Below are 20,963 nucleotides of genomic sequence, written 5' to 3' on the forward strand. Positions count from 1 at the left end.
GCAATGAAGGCTGAAACTAACAAACCAACTGCATTATCGGCACCAAAAAGCTTATATTTTGTGTGCATATTTTGACACTTTTTAGGCAGCACTTTCTCTATGTGAACTTTTGAGATTAAATTAAATGGTGAAGTTGACAGCCTCTCCCATGTCTGTATCTTAGTGTCCTCTTAATGCTTTTACTCTACGGCCATGGGTCAATGTCAAAGGCTGAAACTAACAAACCAACTGCATTATCGGCACCAAAAAGCTTATATTTTGTGTGCATATTTTGACACTTTTTAGGCAGCACTTTCTCTATGTGAACTTTTGAGATTAAATTAAATGGTGAAGTTGACAGCCTCTCCCATGTCTGTATCTTAGTGTCCTCTTAATGCTTTTACTCTACGGCCATGGGTCAATGTCAAATAAATGTTGGAATGGGATGAAAGAGGGAAAGATAGAAAGGAATGTTTAAAAGTCTTATTAAGAGAAGTTTATTCATTGGATTACAACATCTTGGGGAGGGATAAAATTCGTTAGATAACACATAACACTGTTCTTAAGTGTCTTTGCTGCTAAGTCTATGAAATTGCTTTTTCTTCAGAAAATTAAGCTGCTAGGGGTTTGAAATCAAAAAGTTGCTTTAAATCTTTGTGAGTGATTCATCTTGAGGAGAAGCAAATCTTTATTTTAGTCCTAAAGTCTTAGAAAACCACTAAAGTTAGTCTTGCAGGTTTTGCAAGTGTGTGAAATGTATGTTTTGTGTTGGTATAGAATGTCTTGTCCTGAATGTAAGAGTTGGGAAAAGGGGAGTGGAGAGAAGAAAACATTTCTTAAACATTTTTCTCATAGCAACGATAGTACAAAACTCCAAGGTCTGTTGACTTCTTTGCTCAGAAATGATCAAGCAGTGCCTGGTTGGGCAATGATGGCATGGTCAGTCAGGAGAGGAGACTTCTAGCACAAATTTCAGATGAAGTAGTACTTCAAAAAGAAGTTGCAGAAAGACGCCTTTGTCAGCTGTGGATCCAGTCCCTCATGAATACGATGTTTTGTTTATGCCATTGTGTAACTGCTGCCTTGGCATTAGGTAGGCTGAGGCTAATGTGACCATCTAACCAGGACTTGTTTGGAGCCCAGTGCTGTATTGAGCTTCCTGATCCAATGGCAAGGATGTGTTTGACTGACTGTTATTAGGACTATTTGAATTGTCCTTGCTTGAGCAAAACTTCTGTGTAGGACTGGCTTGCTGAGGCTGATTTTTCTTTTTCTTTTTGGAGGTGCTGAGAGCCCACCGTGGCCACTGATGTTTATTGGGCTTTTGGCCCTCGATGCTTCTGAAAGTCAATGCCAATCAGGGTCAGCGTTGGCTGGAGGGTCATTAGTAATGACTAGTGCAGTGCAAGAAGAACCACCCACTGGTGTCTTGCGTCATGGTGCACCCTTTCCCAAACATAGTGTCTCATCTAGGAAGTGGGAAGGGCACTGTTATTTTATAAAATGAACAAAAAATGCAAAAGGATTTTATTTCTAAAAGTTTCAAAAGCATGATACAGTGTCATTTCTTGGTAACTGTGTGTTTTCATCAGTTTACACCTCTTCTTTTTGTACTCCCCAAACTGTTGCTTTCAATAAGAAAAGTGGTTGGAGCAGAGTGGGTACATATGTTTTGGTTGGTTGTTTTTTTAAAAAGGAGATACAGAGGAGAACACTGTGTGCAAACAGGAGATGATATGATGCCTGTCTTCATGTGGGTTTGCATCCCATCTCTCTGCAGTCCCTGTGCAGGAAGTGCTGCCTCGTGGAGCCTGCAGACACAGGAGTTCCCAGGGATGTCACACGGTGCTGTGCCGGGGCTGTCGCCTGTCCACACCTTCTGCAGCCCATCCAGCTACCCCAACAGCATTTGCTGCTCCATCCCAGAACAAATCATCCCTTTCTCGCAGGCAGTAACCTCAGGAGTTCCACTTTAGGGGCTTCTACACCCATAGAAACAGTCCTTGCTTTTAAGTAAAACATGTCCAAAGTAGGTTCAAATATTCCCTAAACCAGGCTTTCTTCTTACAAACCACTGGGGGCAAAGCCTGAAAGAGAATCAGTCCTCTTTCTTTCTATTCAGCTATACACTTTGTTCAGTCAGGAGCTGAAGTCTTTTGTGTGTCACAGTAATAGTAAAATCTGATTAGTATCGGTCATTAAGGGTGGTTGGATTTCAATTGCCAAGTGGTGTAGTCCATATTCTGTTCAGTCTTGCACCTCTTAAATATATTTAACCTCATTCCTACAAAAAAGCCAGAAACTAATATGAAGTTTATCTTCTCTTAAAACCTGTGAAATACAAAATTTTATACCAATGCCTTTTATCTATCTCTACAACACCTGCTTAGGCTATTAAATAGTACCTTATTTTGCCTTCTTACTGTAATCTTTTGTGTCTGAGAAGGAAGTGGAGGAGAAAATGTACATTTCATATATTTCCCAGTATCCTAAACAATTTGTGTTTTCACCATATTTATGGATTCTCCTTCTAGCTCTCTTTTCAAACAAGTGGTTCAGTAATATAGGAAAGCTGCTGTCCCATGTGTGAATTATGATATGTCTGATAGATCTTGAAATGTTACATTTTAGAAAAACATGCTGGATTATAGAATACGCCTCTGGGAGGGCTGAACTCTGGCAGCGTCTGATTATCTATCTTTCAGAGTGTTTCTAGAATTTCTTAAACCAGTTGAAATCTTCACGTCACTTTCAATGTTTAAAGGACTTGAGTTACTTTTCTGAAACCAAGTATCTTTTTTTTTTTCTTCTTTCCCATGTTTGCTTCCATGTGTTGTCATTCCAGCAGTCGCCATGTTGCAAGCATCTTTTTTTTTTTTTTTAATATACAGTATTTTTCTATAGCCTTTGTTTTTCAATATTTCTCGTCACAGAACAGAATCATAGAATAGTCTGGGTTGGAAGGGACTTTCAAAGGTCCAACCCCCCTGCAATGAGCAGGGACATCTTCAACTAGATCAGGTTGCCCAGAACCACATCCAGCCTGGCCTTGAATGTCTCTGGGCAACCTGTGCCAGTGTTTTACCACCCTCACTGTAAAGAATTTTTTTCCTCACATCCAATGTGAATCTTCCATCTTTTAGTTTAAAACCATTATCCCTATTGCAACATGCCCTGCTAAAAAGTCTCTCCTCATAGAATGGTTTGGGTTGGAAAGGACCTTTAAAGATCATCTAGTCCAACCCCCCTGCCATGGGCAAGGATACTTTTTCACTTGCTGAAAGCCCTGTCCAGCCTGACCTCAAACATTTCCAGGGATTGAGCACACAGAGATGGGGCATCCACAGCTTCTCTGAGCAGTATTTAGTAATATCTGAAGTCATTACTCAAAAAACCTAAGTCCAAAGTCCATTTCAAGATGAGGTTAAAATAAGTTGAAAATAAACTCAGTGAAGCCCACTTCTTGGTATCATTTTGCATTCCCTGTCCCTGAGTGGTGCGTGTTCTTGTAGCGAGGATTTTGTTTTCCCTGAGATATACAGCTGGTACAGCGAGACGTGGGATCACTGCATGTAATGCACTTTCACTGTTCTTATTTGGATGTAAATGCATTGTTATCTCTCTAGAAGTGCGAGAGCATTGTATCCACTGAAATTCCACTGGGGTAGAGTGTTTGCAGAGGGAGCTGCTGTGGGTTGTTACATTACCACACTCCCCAGGATGGCTGTTCTTCCCACTGAAACTCCTGGATTTCTCTTCTTTTTGACCTCCTCCATGTGCCTCCCAGCTGTGTGTGCCCTTCACCCCTCCTCACACACATGCATGCATCAGGTCCCAGTGAATGTATTGCCCAGGGTGGCACATCACCTTGCTCCTCTGAGTAGCTTCTTGGGCTGTTCCCGCTGGGGGATTGAGAGCTTGCACAGAGCCGTAGAGCAGCTTTCCTGTGAGTTGCTCAGGTCCACCTGCAAAAAAAAATTGAACACTTCATGGCACCACAGTGTTAACGCTGCAGAGGATGTATGTATTTGCTTATAGTGTATTTTTAATGTAGGTGCTCTTTACTCTGAAGTATGGAGTCAAGGCTTGCTCCTGATGGAACACATGGCATCTTGCTGGAGTGCCAGGCTGCTGGGGTACATTGTGGCACGTCTGGTGGTTATTCTCCAAGGTGCTTGCAGCTGGATTGATTTGAGCTGTCCAGAGAAATCAAAATCCTTTCTGTTCTTCTGGCTGGTTCTTTAAAATCTGTTTGGGTATGAATGCCTCTGGGTTTGAGTTGCAGTGAGCAAATGTAAGGAAAGATAGTTCAGTCTCCATGTGGGACATCAAAGAAGGTTGTATTAAACTAATAGGTCTCAGCTGAGCCTGTGAGGCTCTGTCCAGATACAGAAGCCTGGGCTGGGAGGGTTTGTGGGTCAATACCCAAAATGTGTAAAGGATGAAGCAGACCCATAGTGGCTCTTGGCCATCACGTGCATATTGTAAGATGTCTTCTTCCAGGTTGTATTCAACCTAGCCTGTGTTCCAGAGGAAGCAAATTCAGCATGACAGTACTGGGGGAGGAATCCACTTCTCCTGATCCTCTCACAACTTTTCTTCTGTGGGCAGGTGTGAACTTGTGACAACTCGGGTGCCGGGATGGCTGTGCCCATCAAAATTCCCTGTCATCCCTCCCCTGTAAACAACAGTGGAGAAGATTTCACCATTCAGTGTAACAAGTAGATAGCATCCTATGTTCCACTGAGCCCTCAGCTGTTTGTTACTTCCTACTGTTGCTCTGTCTTGGTTCTTTGGCAGTCTCCGTCTCTGTAATTATTTGTCTCTTGGGTTTTAGGCTCAAAAGCTTGCATGTGGAGTTGTGGCTTGGGAAATATTTACAAGCAACACAAAGAACTATGAGAATTCGAAATCTTTTGTTCCCCCTATTTTTGGAGCTGTTTCACTAGCAGCAATTTCAAAATGTGGATGGAGCTTATGTTTCATTAATAGAAAGGTGTGCCTGACAGAGCTACTGAGGGGTACAAACCTTGGCGTGCTGCTGTGTGTCAGTTTTGTGTGTGTTTCTTTTAATGCTTTGATAGTTGAGTGGATGTGACACTTCTAAATTTCAGCCTAAAGTTATACATACAAAAACTGACTTTCAGGAATGTGTTTGCACTTAGTGTTTGGTTCTAGAATGTAGAAAAGGACTGTTGTTCAAGTATAGCTGGGACCTGGGTAATGAAGAAGACTGGACTTCTTGAAGTTATAAACTAATTTGGAGTATCCAACATGTGATACTCCTTCAGAATTTGTGATTGTTTTTTTTAACGTTTTATTAATTGCACAGAGCTATCATTGCGTATTGCAGCCTAAAACGCTGTCTTTGTATACATTGCTTCAGTGTCAGTGAAGCAAAATACAAGAATTGCCCCAGTCTAAGCCATACGTAAATCAGAGAGTGTGATTTCACTGAAGGCAAATGGGGCAAAACTTGCTCAGTTGGTGGCTCAGGAGTGAGGAAGCAGCTGGCTTGCCTTCCAGGTGCTGCTTTGTGGAGTGACAGCCAGAAAGGACACCTTGTGTTAACAACGCAGCTGGTTGGGAGATCCAAACACCAGAGTAAATGATGGGAGTCCAGGCAGAGGAGGATTACATTTTGAGTAGTGAGCTGGGTTTTTTAATATTGGAAACATACATTTGGGCTTACTGGTGGTTTTGCTGAGCTGGAGCCATGGAGCCTGCTGCTGATGGCTAACTGAGAAGGAATCTGACTCCAGTTGCAAGCAAGGCGCAGCTAACTGTGGCTCTCTGATGTCTGGTTTTTGCTTTACCTTTTAGTCTGTGCTTTTGTCAGCTAGCATGCTAGGAAATTCATTGAGGCTTTGCAGTCCTAATGCTGACTGTGCATCAGTGAAGCTGCTGGGTGAAGGTGAGCGTTGCTTGCGTACAGTCTCCTGCACCCTTTGTGAGCCTGTTTGGCAGAACAGCTGCTGTTGCATCTTAGGATCCCTTTAAGAGAGATTCCCCACAGGTTCTTTTTTTTTTTTTTTTTTTTTTTTAGCTCTTTGGGTTTATATGTGTTTTGCTTTCTGATGGGACATGAGTGTTTCATGACATGAGAGAGTGCTTTCCTCAACTTAAGGTGTCTTTTCAGAGCTTCTAAAGTTTAAGGTTCTAGGAACTTCTGTCAGGATTTGGTGGAATGAAGTCCTGGGCACTCACTGTTGACAAACACTATGCAAGTTCTGCATTAGTGCAGAGCTCTGGCTGGGTCTTCAGTACTTTTTCCAAACTCCTCTACTAAAGTAATTGATGTTTCCTTCTTGGTGGTGTTTTCTGTATCTTATTTTGGGTTCCTTTTGAAGAAATTACTTTTGGAAGTTTTTAAACGATTGCTGTTTGTATGTAAACTTAGGCTTTTGTTACCAGAACTGTGTTGACATAAATGTCATGCACTTTCCCCAACAAAAGTGTAAAATGAGTTCTATTTGTGAAGCACACAGCTGAAAGTAAGTTTGCCACATGCAGCTTCCCTTGTGAGAAATTAAATGCTTCTCTTGAGCTGCTTAGGCATGTATTAAAAAAAAAAAAAGTCAGGAGGAAAGACAGATGACTAGTGGGAGTATTTGGAGCTGAGAACTCTTGGTGCAAGCACAGGGATCTGCTCCAGCACATCTGTCAAGAGCCCACGACTTGCAAGGTGTAATGAACAATAACACTTCATACAACATCTGCTTGGGCTCTGTGACGGGCTCTGATACAAAAGCCTTGAAATCTCTTGAAATCTCTGAGATATTTGTCATACCATGTCAGGGGAATGCAATAGAATCTAGTGCATCATCTATTGTTGCCTGCTCCCCAGACAGTGAAGTTATTAGGTACTAAAGCTGATAACTGTTTCCCTGAGCCAGAGTTTTACATAAGCAAATACAAGGAATGCAGTGCAGAGGGGGCTTTAGTACGTGTGACTGGTATAGACCGTGTTAGTAATTATATCCCTTATACAGTGTATACCTTCACTTCATTCTCCCATTCCATGCTGAAATTAAAGTGGCAATTTCTTATGCTTGATAATTGTCTCATGAAAATCCCCCATTTCAGATAATGTCTGGAAACTTAATGACATGGAATAAAAAATAGCCAGTTAAGTAATTTTGCTTTTTAATTGCCTGCAATTTTTAGTCTCTTTCTTGAAATTATTTTCAAACAGTTTGAAAATACCTATTTTTCTCCACAGACTTGAGCTATGAGAAGCATAAAATAGATACTTAATCTTTAACCTTCTTCTGGGATTCTCAGTTTTTTTCATCTTACCTGCCACTTACATGCTTGCAAGGCCGTGTTTAACAAATTGTTGTAATCTACCACACATTAAATTCCTCTTATTCCTCAGTGGAAACCTCTGGGAGGCAGATAAGAACAAGGAAAAAGTAAACGAACTCTTGAAAACACTAATTTAAAGTAGCTGTGGTGGACTGAAGGTGGGGATATGGGGAGTGGGTGGAAGTGAAACAAAGCACAAATGAGGTAGCAGTGTGAGTCAAGACTCAAATGATTTTTGCCTTAACCAGTCTGCAGATTTCATTAAAATGATCTTCCCCCTCCCCGTAAATCTTTTTTTCTGGATTTTTTAAGGTTTCCTATGGCTGTCGTCACAAAAACTGCTGGATGTTTTCCTCATTATGGTCAGCTCACCAGTGCACCCCAGCAATCATTTAGGCTCTTTCCATCATCCTCACAAAGAGGAAGTGCTGGATGTCATGGTTGAACCTTGTCTTGCCCTCCCTCTAGGCTGTTTTCTACCAGGTTTTGTGGGCAGGGTGTGTGTGAGGGCAGATAGTTCCAAATGCCACCTCTTATTCCTGGCAGCATTTGAGCCTGCATTGAAGGCATTCTCCCTGAAATGGTGACCAGGAGAACTTGCTCGTTTTGCATGCATGCATGTGATTTACACTTGGTAGGTAAGCACGGCTGTGACACCACCCGATGGTGCACTTGGCACTTGCAGGTATGTTTTCCATAGGCTGATAGCTGCCAGCTTTTGTCTGTTTCAAAGTAATGTACCCCTCCTAGAGAGAGAAAATGGTGGGTACGTTGGGAGAAACAGCTTTAAAATTTACAGAAAGTTAGGACACACTCTCTTAAAGCAGAATTAAGTGCTTTACTGGAGGAAGGTTGGAGGCTTGGCTTTCTCTTTCCACAGTAATAGAAAGGCACTGCACATGTGGAGTAGTAAATGTGCTTGCTGAGGCTAATGGGAACGTCTCAGCGGCTGTTAAAACCTGATGTATAACTGTTAATTACTGCGTGCTGAATCTTTTTGCTGTTCTTATAAGAAAATACAGAGAAAAAGTTTGTGGAAATAACAGCATAGTTACAATCTGCGCTAGCTACTTCTTCCCCTTACAAAATGCACTTAGTTGATGAACTGATTCTGGCATGCTAAATGGGTGCCTGTGCAGGACTTCTGAGGAGAGTCTTATATGGACTTCATAAGAAGACATAGATGGGGAGAACCAGTTATCCAGCCCAAATGTGAGTTTGTGAAGCATTCGTTCCTCTTTCTCATGGCATAAGGCAAGTTTATGGATTTAAAAAACTCCATCATGCTTGCTTAAGTTCTCATCTACTGTAATCCTGTAAATAAAAATAACAAAATACTTGATCCCTAACCCTTTGGTTTTTAGGGAAGAGGATGGTAAGATTAGTAGGAGGGAAGCATGCCTTATCCCTTCGATAAACATCTTTGAGCATGACTACTGTGCCCACTTCCCACATGGTCAGTAGTCTGTCTTCTTCTGCATGTGTGAAATGTTCCTTATGTTAGCTCCTGTACCTTGTAAATAAAGTATTTTCTATTGCCTTACTCAGAAAATATGTCAAGCTTTTAGCTGCATATGCTTCATTGCTCCGACACTTGTTCTTTGCATTTGCATATTGTTATCAGATCTCCGTGGAAAGATATTTCTTCTCCTTACCCAAGTTTAAACACAGGAGAGAAATCTTAGAATCATAGAATGGTTTGGGTTGGAAGGGACCTTAAAGATCATCTAGTTCCAAGCCCCCTGCCATGGGCAGGGACACCTCACACTAGACCAGGTTGGTCAAAGCCCTGTCCAACCTGGCCTTGAGCACTGCCAGGGATGGGGCAGACGCACCTTCTCTGGGCAACCTGTGCCAGTGCCTCACCACCCTCACAGTAAAGAACTTCTTCCTTGTATCTAATCTGAATCTATGCTCTTTCAGTTTAAAACCGTTCTCCCTTGTCCTATGCCTACATGTCTGTGTAAAGAAGTCCCTCTGCAGCTCTTCTGTAGGCCTCTTTAGGTATTGGAAGGCTGCTAGAAGGTCTCCCTTAAGCCTTTTCTAGGCTGAACAAGGCCAGATCTCTCAGCCTGTCTCCAAAGGAGAGGTGCTCCAACCCTCTGATCATCTTCATGGCCCTCCTCTAGATTTGCTCCAACAGATCAACATCCTTCTTATGTGAGGACACCAGAGCTGAACACAGTACTCCAGGTGGAGTCTCAGAAGAGCAGAGTAGAGGGGAAGAATCACCTCCCTTGACCTCCTGGCCACACTTCTTCTGGTGCAGCCCAAGATATGATTGGCATTCTGGGCTGCAAGTGCACATTGCCAAGTTCATATTCAAGTGAACTTGCAGCAGAAGCCTTTGCTCTTTGGTGGCAGACACATTGGAGCTGTGATGCTTAAAGCCTTCAAGCTTGGCATCTGCTGCCTCCTCACTTTGTCCTGAAGGGGACAGCTGGGAAGAGCACCCGAGTGAGAATCTACATCCCAGGCTTCCCACAGCACTCAGGATGTACTGTGATACTAGCAATTAATTTAAAATCCTTCCCCTAGGTCATCATGACTTTTAAGGAGCTTTTGCACTTATCTCAGAAACCGCCTTTCTTCCTTGCATGTGACCTGCCAGGACAGCTGTGTTTCTCTTAAGCACTGAAGTTAATGATACAAAACATGAAGCTTGGGAGGGAGAGAGCAGGATTACAGCTCTTCTTAGCTGTGTACCCACTGCCAATGTCCCTTGCGTGGGAGAACAGCATGATCAGGGCTTTTGTGGCTGCAGGACAGATTGTAAGGCATGACTTCAGCATCTGTGATCCTTTCTTCTAGGGGTTTGGAGGATGATGCTTGTATAGCCTTTCTGAGCTTAGTGTGAAACAAGGCAAGCTTTCTTATTTTCCCTGGTGTCTCTTTTGTTTGTGGGGCTTTCTTTTTGTTTGTTTGTTTATGGAATGCAATGGAAAAGACTTTTTTTCAGAGTTCATGGTAATATTGCATGAAACAGTCTTCCTTGTGTTTGTGTACATTGCTAACATACACATTTCTGATAAGCCCTGTGAACTAGGTGACTTTGCATCCTAGGGTGATCACAATGTTCCTGCATGCACTAGGACAAAAGTTGCTCAGTGTGGATGTGTGGTAGTGTTTTGTCTCTGCTGTATAGCTTGTTTCCTATCCGTGTCCATACAGTAACCTAAACTTGCCCCTTTTCAGATGACCTTGTATTGGCTATTACCTTGCTCTCTTGCACGCTAGCATTTCCAGCTTTGCTTGAGATCTCTGCCTCCTGCTGTCTCTTCTCGTGAAGCTGTGTGTGGGCTTACCTGCAGCATGGTAGGAGTTTGCATGAGGAAATGCCTTCCCAAATATTAGCCTTGGCGGTTGTGCCTCTGTGGAGGCATGTGGAAGAGGCAAGGCAGCAGTCCTAGCAAGCCTCACCACCTTCTTTTGTTTCCCTCATAGCTATGGTGACCCTGGATGTGAGACCAGGAATGTATGCACTGGAGATGATTTAAGGAAATGTGCAGCACTACATACTAATGAATTCAGGTCATGATACTCATAGGATAAGCACAGTGGCTTCCTGCCTCCCAAGCAGTTGCTGTGATTCTGATGTGAACCCCTTTGGCTTATGCCAAGAAAAAAACCTGTGCAGTAATTACAATGCACCTGAACTGCTTTAGAGGAGCCTGATTTGAATTAGGGCATGATTATTAACTCTAGTAGCGTTCGGCTTTGCTAAATCTTTCCCTGACTTCCATGCTGCTTATTCCCCTGCCACTCCATCAGCTCAGTAACATTTGCTGGGATAGTATCTATTTAGATGAGACCCCTCATTTCTGTGGAGAAGACAAAAACTTGGCTAACATGTACCACAAACCTTGGTGGGACCCTGTTAGGGATGCAGTGCCCACTGCAGAGCTTGCTGATGGCTGACAGGTTCTCATGTTATCTCGTCCCCAGAAAGGCAGAACTATGGGAACAAAGGGGAGTGAAAAGATAACTTTATTGCATGCAGAACTGTACTGAATGCTGTACTTCTCATGGGCATCTGAAATAGTTAACAAAATTGGACTGCTTGGAGTTACTGCATTAAATTCAAGTCCTTTGGTATTTAAGGGCATTGCCTTTTGTATGTGAGTGTGGGAAATTCAGGGAAAAAGCAAGAGTACAACAGAGCTTTAATCTCGAACCATGGCAGCTCTGTCAGTTTGAGGGCTCAGAGTCCCTTGCTTATGCTTTTCTTTCACATGACCTAGATGATATGACTGTTTTTTCTTTATATGTAGATTACATCACTAAAACTCTTTGTGGGGATGGTAAACTGTGAACATGTGTTTTCATTAAAAAAAAAATGCAGTCAAGCTTTCTTGAGAAGAAACATTTTGCATCGGGTCGTCTTGTTATCAGGTCACGACTATGGAGCAGTAGTTTCAAAGTCTTTCATGTTATAGCTGTGCTACTTGTTTTCCAAGGCATTTTTCAGACAGGATCCACTGGGAGCTGCTGGTATGGTTTCCCAAATTCTTCTCCAGTATAGTTCCGGGATGCCCTGATGCCCCTTGCCTTGATCTGCGGTACAGTGGTGTGGTAAGGCCTTCCAAGTTTATAACCTCTGGTGATGCAGCAAATACTCTTTTCACCGTTGTTCGTTTTTACTATGTTTAAAAAATTGATGCTGGCAGAAGAATAAAAAACAGTAGGATTTTATTTTTTTAGTCCAAAAAGGATTTAATCCAAGAAGAGGGATACTTAGACTAGAAAGGCCTTTCATAAAAATTGAAACACCTTCTGGGGAAAAAAAAAAAAAAGTGTGAAATGAAGGTTGTAGTATGCTGTTTGTTGTTTTGGCTTGGTTTGTTGTTTGTTTTTTGGGGAGTTTTCCTCTCTGAAAGAATTATCTCTGCTGTGAAATGAAACCAACCCTTAGTTTGACGACTTGTATTGGACAACTCATCAGCTTGGGAGCAATTGGAAAGGAGAGCAAAAGTATGAGTCACCTGGTCTTGTGGAAGGTGTCTCTGCCCATGGCAGGGGGGTTGGAACTAGATGATCTTTAAGGTCCCTTCCAAGCCAAACCATTCTGTGATTCTATGACTTGTACAGAGGGGCTGTGTTTTGGTTCTGTGCTGATTTTCCATGTTTCTTCTTAAGTTCTAATTTATCTTTGGAAAGTCCAGGAAATTAGAGCTAATTAAATATAATTTTCTTTATGCCTGTAAAATGATTGTATTGATCATCTCTACACATGACAGTCCCCTCTCCCTTTTTAAGAACCATACTTTTGCGAGATCTTATTAATCTCTACTATGTGTAAGATGTTTTATGCTCTTCAGAGAGGGTCTCTGCTCTCTCTTTGCTTTCTGTGCAGAAGGTAGAACAGTGTCCTTCAGAGAGCTGCAGGCATCTGTTCTTAAGCACCAAAAAAATCTTTGCTCTTGATTCCTGCTCCTATCCAGCCATTGTCTGTTGTAGTCCTTGAATGCTGAAAAAAAAATCACAAGACCTGCTATTATTTTGGAGGCTTTTGTTTACTCTTTGGTTTCTGAGCACTTAGTGGCTGGTACTTATTTCAAATTTTCCCTCTTCCATGGTAATAAATGGAAATTGAATGGAAATCTACTTCCTTTTTTTTATTTTTCATATTGAAAGATGCAGTTTTTCGTGCATGCTTTAGAATCATAGAATAGTCTGGGTTGGAAAGGACCTTAAGATCATCTAGTTCTAACCCCCCTGCCATGGGCAGGGACACTTCGCATTTGAACTGTGATTTAAGTTTGGCCCCAGATCTTGATAAAAACTTAGTGCTGATATTGCAAAGGGCAGTTCAAGTGTGGATAGCATGCCTCTTTTCCTGCATGACATTAGTACCTTTGATTTTGCCTTTGGCGAAAAAAAACCCTAAATGTGTTCCATGCTACCTGCCTCTGCTTTTTACACTTTTCTGTTTTGTATAGGGTTTACTGTTGCAGGTCTATAGCATAGCATAAACCCTAAGCAAACCCTGATCCTACAATACATATAAAAGACCTATGTTTTAAGGGAGTGTATCTGAAAGAAAACTGTGGAAACAAAATAGGGACAATTTTTTTTTTTGGTGGGTGATACCTATTTGGATAGCCTTAGAGTGCCTGGAAGAAAAGTGTTGCTCTAACATAGGGATGGTACATTTTAAGTTCTCAATACTCTGTGCTTCTTTCCCCATTTATTGTCTGCTTTTGAGCAATGTAATATGTGTGTCTGACACTTCCGTGCATATCTTGTTCAGTCACTAAAGAGGCTCCCTCAGTTGTTATGTCTTTGTAACAAATGTTTAATATAAAAACAATAAATTTGAGGGTGAGGGAATGGGGATTTTCACGGTAATGTCATTAAGGAAATGTTGCAAAACTGACGTAAGCATCGTACTTTTTTTCTCTGCAAGCTCTGCATTTTTCAAGCAAACTTTCTCATAACAGAACAGTTAGGAAGCAGTGGTTAGTGGGTCAGACAGGCCCAGGGGGCTAAATTGGGTTTTATTCAGCCAAATGTTAGTGCTTTTTAATCAACACTGAATTCTGCATGCAACACTCTCTTCCTTCCCCAAAGCCATAACAAAATAAAATGGGTATTCAATTGGGTCATGCACAACATCTGCCCTTTACTAAAAACAGTTACGGAGTTACCACAGCGAGGGAAGAGAAGCTGCCTATAGCTACTGCTGAAGCATCTTTTCACCACCATGGCTTTGGTGGTCTGGTATAAGGAGCTGCCAGTGAAGATCTGTGCACAGTCCTCAAACTCCCTTTAGAAAGAAAAGGAATATTTTCTTCCATGTTTTGTGCAGCATTTTTACAACAAAGTGCAAAATTCCAATAAAAATGTGTCCTGAAAACTGAAAGTGCAATTAATGTACAGTGCTGTGAAATAACTGCATAGATTTCTTTTCGTCCTGTATAACTTCCATAGGTGTTAGGCTACTGCATGTCAAGGAACTGTTTTTGAGATCTTGCTGCTGCCACCTGTTCAGTCTCTAGTTAATGTAATTAATGTGATGATAGAAATGCCAGAGGCTTTGGACTCTTGCCTAAATGGGTTACGTATTCTCTGCTGTAGACCATGTGTTAATTGAGATATCCTGGTAAGTTTCAATTTGCCTTCATATAGGCCTTTTTTTGGTTGGTTGGTTGGTTTGGTTTTTTTGTTGGTTTTTTTTTGTTTTGGATTGGGGTTTTTTTTGTTTTTTTTTTGTTGTTTTTTTTTTTTGTTTTTTTTTTGTTGTTGTTGTTTTTTGTTTGTTTTTGGTTTTTTTGTTAAAAGGCTCCATGCAGCCTGACTTCATTGTTCAAAAAAACCAAAAACCAAAACAACAACAAAAAAAACCAACCAAAAAACCACAACAACAGCAAAATAAACCTTGCAGTAAAAGAGTTTCAGTTGACATATAATTCAGGCATTTTTGATTTGAAGATTTTAGGTTCAGCTGAACTTCTTCCAATTAACAGGAGTTTATTAAGTTCTTCACCCAAAGCAGGCTGAGTCAGAGAATGCTGTATGGAAAACTAAAAGTTAACCATGATTTACTGGATACTTATTTCTGGTTGCTGTAAAGGAACCTAAGAGCAGAAAATGATAATTTTCTTTTTTAAAGTTCTGAAGCAATTCACTGTCTTTCATGGGAAGATACAGGTGGATCTAGAACCAGATGATGTTGCCTTAATGTTGCAAAGAACAGGAGAGTTAACTTGGTTTTGCTTTGTTTTGGGTGAAGAGCTTAAAAATAAAAACTTTAATTTTAGAGGGTTCTCTATAAAATGTCACATCAGTAGATGACTTCCTCCTGAAACTTCCAAATACAAAGAGTTTTCAAGGTAATGAAGATTGCTCTGATGGATAACTTACCTCTGGAAACCGAGGACTAGTTGTCTTCTTACAATGCTCAGCGTTGCCCCTCTTTTCCCCATCATATGGCAAGCTGCAGAGAGGCAGTGGGTGCAAATGAAACTATGACATGTGTGACATGCCTGTTTGAAAAGAAAGTAAGCTAAAACATGAAACCAAATGCATGCTTATTTAAATAACTGATTCTCAGAGAACTGTGTCTCAGGGTGCAGTCTGTTAGTAGCAAATGCTTGTTAATACAAAATTTTCTCTCAGTTCAGAAACACACTAATATATGTACTTACCCCTGGACACACCAACAAGCAGCCTTGTGAGCTTGAAAGACAATACTTGCTGTATGTGGCTGTAGAACATACAAGTAGACTGCTACATCAGGGTCTCTAATGTGCATGCTTGTGTTAAAAAGACATATAGGAAAATATACATGCACACCTGGTAGAATTTAGCTAATTTGAGACTTTGCAGAAGTGTTTTATTACCATTGCAAATACTTGCTTGCTTTAACAGACAGGAAAAGCCATAGTTTTTTTTTTTTTTGACTTAGAAGTAGGAAAAGAAAAACGGTTTGGAGTGGTTTGTAAAGAATGACTTGGAATAACTGTTATTTGGTGAGCATGTTTCGTCAAAGACCAAATGAAATGCTTCCTTAGCTTCATCTTTCAGGTAGGTAATTTCAGAAATTGCTATCTGATAATCCAGGGAACAACTTTTGATTATAAAAGATCTACAAAACATGTTCCATGCTATAAGCACAGTCTTGGAAGTTGCGATTGAAGATCACTACCATGGAAACAAAGTACACTGCAACTTGGATACAAATGGTTACGCTTATGTAGAGAAATGACACGTGAAAGCTTGATTACTGGCTTCTAACATGTTTCGTGCCTAGGAATGGGGTAACATACATAGAAGCTTTGACTTAGAACTTTTTTTCCCAGAACCACACAACAGTTTCTTTTTGCAACTCTGTTGTTACCACTGTTTGCCATCTAGCAATTGAATGCATTGTTATACATAAAAATTTGGTCCATGGTGGATATTGTAAGTGTAATTGCAAAGTTGAGAGTGTTTCATAGTTGCAAAATACATTAAACATGCATATACTTAATTGAAAACAGGGCTTCTGACAGTTGTGGATGTGTTGGGAAGTGCTGAATTGGTTGCCAGGACTGCAGGGGAACATGCTGGTTGTTCTTTTCCAAGTTGCATTTTTCAGTCTTCTGTAAAAATGGAAAGACAACCCCAACTTTAACTGCAGCCTTCCTGGGTGATTCCTCTTATATAGATAGCTCATCTCACACGTGCATTTAATGGTATAAACTAAGCTGCAATACATATAGCATTTAAAAACTGTGTTATATTGTGAATAAACTTTCACCTCTGAAATGCTGAAACTCCTTTAGATATAGGCATACATAAACCTACATATAGCAGCTAGGTGGCAGAACCTGTATCTTTTTGAAATAAAGCCATACTATAAATGCAACAGTGTTGCTTTGTAGTGACTGCTCAGTTCTTTAAAAGAAGGAGTTTTGTGATACCCTTCTGTTGCCAGAAATTTGTCCTTTGAGGATAAAAAAGCAAGCAACTTCCTTCTGTTTTATTCATGGCATCTTTTCTCTAGGTGTCTAAATGGTCAGAAATAGATTCTTCTATTGCATGTCTACCATCTATCTGGTTTTAAAATAAAAATGTCTGAGAGATGTCACTTTGTGCTTCTAACACTGTGACTTTCCTAATGTCTGATGTCCAGTTATTTACCTGTCATATCTTTACAACTGTGTACACACACAAGTTAGACAATTCTTGTGAAAGGTTTGATATGGGAGTGTGCCTGTGTAGACCAGAAGTTTAGGGTGTAAATATTTGGAAGCAAGAGCTTTTCTGTGGCTTTGTGTATCACTCGTTAGATCTGAAGCTCCCCGTGATTGTATGATCTAGGTCCTTTATTAATGCAGAAATTATGGGGAACAATATGGGGAAGGGAGAGAAGGAAGTTGTCTCTATTTTAAGATATGCTACTGTTTCAGAAAAAATGCCTATTTCCTAAATCAATCTAAAAATGGAAATGCGACTGGTACCAAACACCGTGCTCTGCAGGAAATCTTATAAACTTGGTTGATTACTGCAGTTCCACATTGGCTTATTCAGTCCTTTGCTGGGCATAGTTTATCTGCAGAGATGGTAAGTAGTTTATGCGCTGCTTTAAATTCTTTCAACTTTCAACCCTTTCTTCATAGTATCTGGCTGGTGGCCACTGTGGTTTGGATAGGAAGCCAGAGAAGACTTAAGCTCAACTCTGCATATATCTCTGCATATTCGAGACAGAGCTATCATTAGAGCTGGCAGCTATTAAAGCTGTTAGACTAAATCATTGAAGTCGCTGGGTGAAAACCTTGCTTTCCTGGGTGAGTAGGAAACTTCTTTAGGGTTCTTCAGTCATACGGTTGTAATGGTGATAGAAAGTTCAGTCGTATGCTTCAGTTAGAGGAACTGTTAGAAAACAAAGTGGGGGGAAAAAAAACCACCAAAACCAAATCCTGCAGTTTGTGAGCAATGGTGGCCTCATCTAGCTGGTTTTTGCCTCTGCATAGAACATTGGGTTGGGTGCTGTCTGTCTTCAGACTCTGTTCATTACAAAAGATTTGCTAGTCTGCAAGCTACCCATGCTGAGTCAACAGCATAAAAAGTACTTTTGAGTGCACCATCTTATCAAAGTTACACAAGTCAGTTTGTTCTAAGAAGAGTGCAGTAGAGTTTCTGAAGAAGAACCAGGTTATTTTGTGTGACAGGTTGGGAAATAAATGCCTTGTTACAAAATGAGGTGTTTAAGAAAATGCTTGAGAATGCAGAACTTATGTCCTCTCTGAAAGAACACTGCGTGTACAACAGCTCTCTTAACACTTGAATTCCCAAAAAGCATGATTCTTTCACAGCGAGGTCTGTGGATTTTGTAACATAAGAGCTGCAAGATAGTTCATTTGTTCTGATGTTTAAACTTCATTAAATGAGGCACTAAATAGGATAATGTGATTTTCCTAAGAGCTGAAATTGTCAAGAGCGTATTGTCCTAACCAGTCATGAGAGGGGTTAAAGGGTCTTACATGTACTGAACATGTGTACTGAGGAACACAAATCTTATGTATCAGTTGATTAATTTGTAGGGTTACTGTAAAGCTCTTTCAGTCACTCCTGCCTTTTAAGGTCAGTTTTGCATGTTAACATCGTTGAGAGAGCATTATGTATTTGACTACAGAATGTTTTAGAGAATCTTCTGAAGTGCATTTTTTACAGGAACGAGCATATCAACTTAAGCAGAATGCTAAGCTGTTTATTAAGGCAATATGCTGTCATGTGATACATGTGAATTTTAAGTCATATCTGAATCTGTTAACTTGGCTTTATGGCTTTAAGCGAATGAGTTGAATTCTTTTAGCTCACTTTCATTCTTTCATTTGCTTATGTATTCAGGATGCTTAATCGGTAATTATCATCTTCAAAATGCTTTGGTGCCTGAATAGAAGGTGATGCTGAAGAGGTTTCTCTATGGAAAAAACATAACTTAGAGTTGCAGGCTTGATTCATACTTATTTCTTAGCATTTCAACTAGTGTGTGTTTCTGCATTCTCCAAGAGAGTGATGTCCGAAAAGGCATGCAAGTCCTGTCCCTTTGTTTTCTTCTGTTGCAGCCATAAAGCACACTGGAAGAAGAAATGGGCTGTGGCTGAGGAAAGAGGCATTGCCTTGCCTTTCGGAAACCTGTGTCAATTTTTTTCTTTCAGTTTAATTTCCTTCCAGAACTCTCTCAGCATGTCATCTTTCCTCTCTACGTTTCCATGTAAGTTTGTGTAAATAGGAAAGGCACAGAATTCCTTATCATTCCAGAACTGGGGAAAAAAAAACAAACAAACCAACAAAACCCAACCAAAAAACAAACCCCCAAAACTAAGCAAGAAAAACCTTGGAAAAGCCCATTGCTGCTTCAGATTTTTGATTTGGAACTCTCTGTGGCTCTGCAGCCTCTGGAGCTTCAGATAAACAAAGCATGTTCCAGCTGCAAACCAGCCTGTTGTCGCTTCCTGTGCTTACATAGGAAGGCTGAGTTGCATGGTTATCCAGGTGACAGAAGGACCTATGCCTCTTCTAGGTGGCTGAGAAAGAGCTGGCTGACAGGGTTTAGGGGTTTGGGAGGAGTAACCACTTTTCCTAGACTTTGCATGCTTGACAGCTCTGGAATGGAGAAGCTCTTCTACTCTTCCCTGGCTTTGAGACATGCAGACCCTTCCTGCTTTGTCTACCTATCTTTGAAGATGAATTTTCCCTTCTGCTCTGCAAGTCAAGTTAGCTGTGCTCTGTTAAGCGATCATGAAGGCAGAGATCCCAACAGCTGGAGCAGGCAAGAGTTACATTTGCTCTGAGCCCTTATGAAGTGCTAATCTCTGTGGTGACCGAGTGACCCAGCTTGAAGAAGAGATGGAGCGGACGATGAGGGACATTGCAGCAGACATGGGAAAGGCTGTACATGGGGTAAAAGTGGAAAGTTGTGGGAAAAGCAGCACTTCTTGCGTATGAGGTTAAAGAAGAAGAAATGGTCTAAACAGGAAGTGAGTTCAAATTTGTGCTTGGTACCTTGTCACTTAAATATTGATTAGTTTCCACCTGCAACTTCTGTATATAGCTTAGTGTATTATTACTTCTATGAATGACAGCATATGCATTTTATTTTGGGTTCGTAATGCAAGTGGCATAAATTCTGTAGAACTTAAACTCGTGCCCATTTCACAATTTAGTATTTCTTTCCACTGTTAAATTGCTATGCATTATGGTTTAATATCTTTTGGGACAATCTGGACTACATGGCAAGCTGTGGTAGAGGAAGTGTGTGTGTCTATTACTCATGATTTTAAGCATAACTAATCTCTCTTTGTCTTTCTGCCTTTCCCATTTCATAAGTTAATCTCAATCGTAGCTTCAGAACCACCAATTCACATGTATGAGCAGTTTCTCACCTGTGCAGCCTCTCCTCTAGCCTCTGGTAATGATTGCTTATGAAATAAATACGGGATTCACAGTCTGGTTCAAAAGATTTTGGGAAGCTTTGTCAGTACTTTACATTTTTCAAGGATGCAGGGCACAGTACTTTCAGGCCAGGTTCTGATATCCCTTCTTAATGAACAGTTTCCACTGCAGTAAGTCCAAATCCAAGCTTTGAATGTAGCAGATCTGATAAAGTCAGCCAGATTTGCCCGTTTTTTGCTGTTACTGTGTCCTCTGTGAACTTCAGTAATGTTTTTTTATTATGTTTGTGAGATAATCCTATTTTTTTTCTGCTTATTTCTAACAACTCTGAAGGCCAATGATTATAGTATTTTCTGGAATGAAGGTTGTGTTTGGAGGCTGGGGGGATGTCAAGCTGGTTTTTGTCCTTTTGTTTTTAACCCCTCTTCCATAGAAGACACAGTGTCCTACAGACAGATAGAACAATGCTATATTCCATTTTAGCATCGAATCACAAGCGGGGTCTTTGGAATTAAATTTGGCGAATTGCCTGGATATGTTCAGTTTTCAACAAGCGCTGCTTTGTGCATTAGCACCCTACGCTTCCTCCCTCCCTCCCCCCAATGCTGCCACTGAAGAGGAGAAACAAAAAAACCCAAAACAGAATAAAAGCATCTGTTAGAGAGAAAATAGGGAAGAAAAAAGGGATGAAAAGAGGAGGAAAGATGTTTTCCAGAACAGCTGTCAAATCTGTCAGAAGAGCTGGACATAATTTTTAACTTAGTCATGCTCCCTGAGTATCCAATTACATATGT

The sequence above is a fragment of the Nestor notabilis genome, unplaced genomic scaffold (assembly GCF_000696875.1).
Source record: "Nestor notabilis isolate BGI_N333 unplaced genomic scaffold, ASM69687v1 scaffold2936, whole genome shotgun sequence".
In the NCBI taxonomy this organism is placed as follows: domain Eukaryota; kingdom Metazoa; phylum Chordata; class Aves; order Psittaciformes; family Psittacidae; genus Nestor; species Nestor notabilis.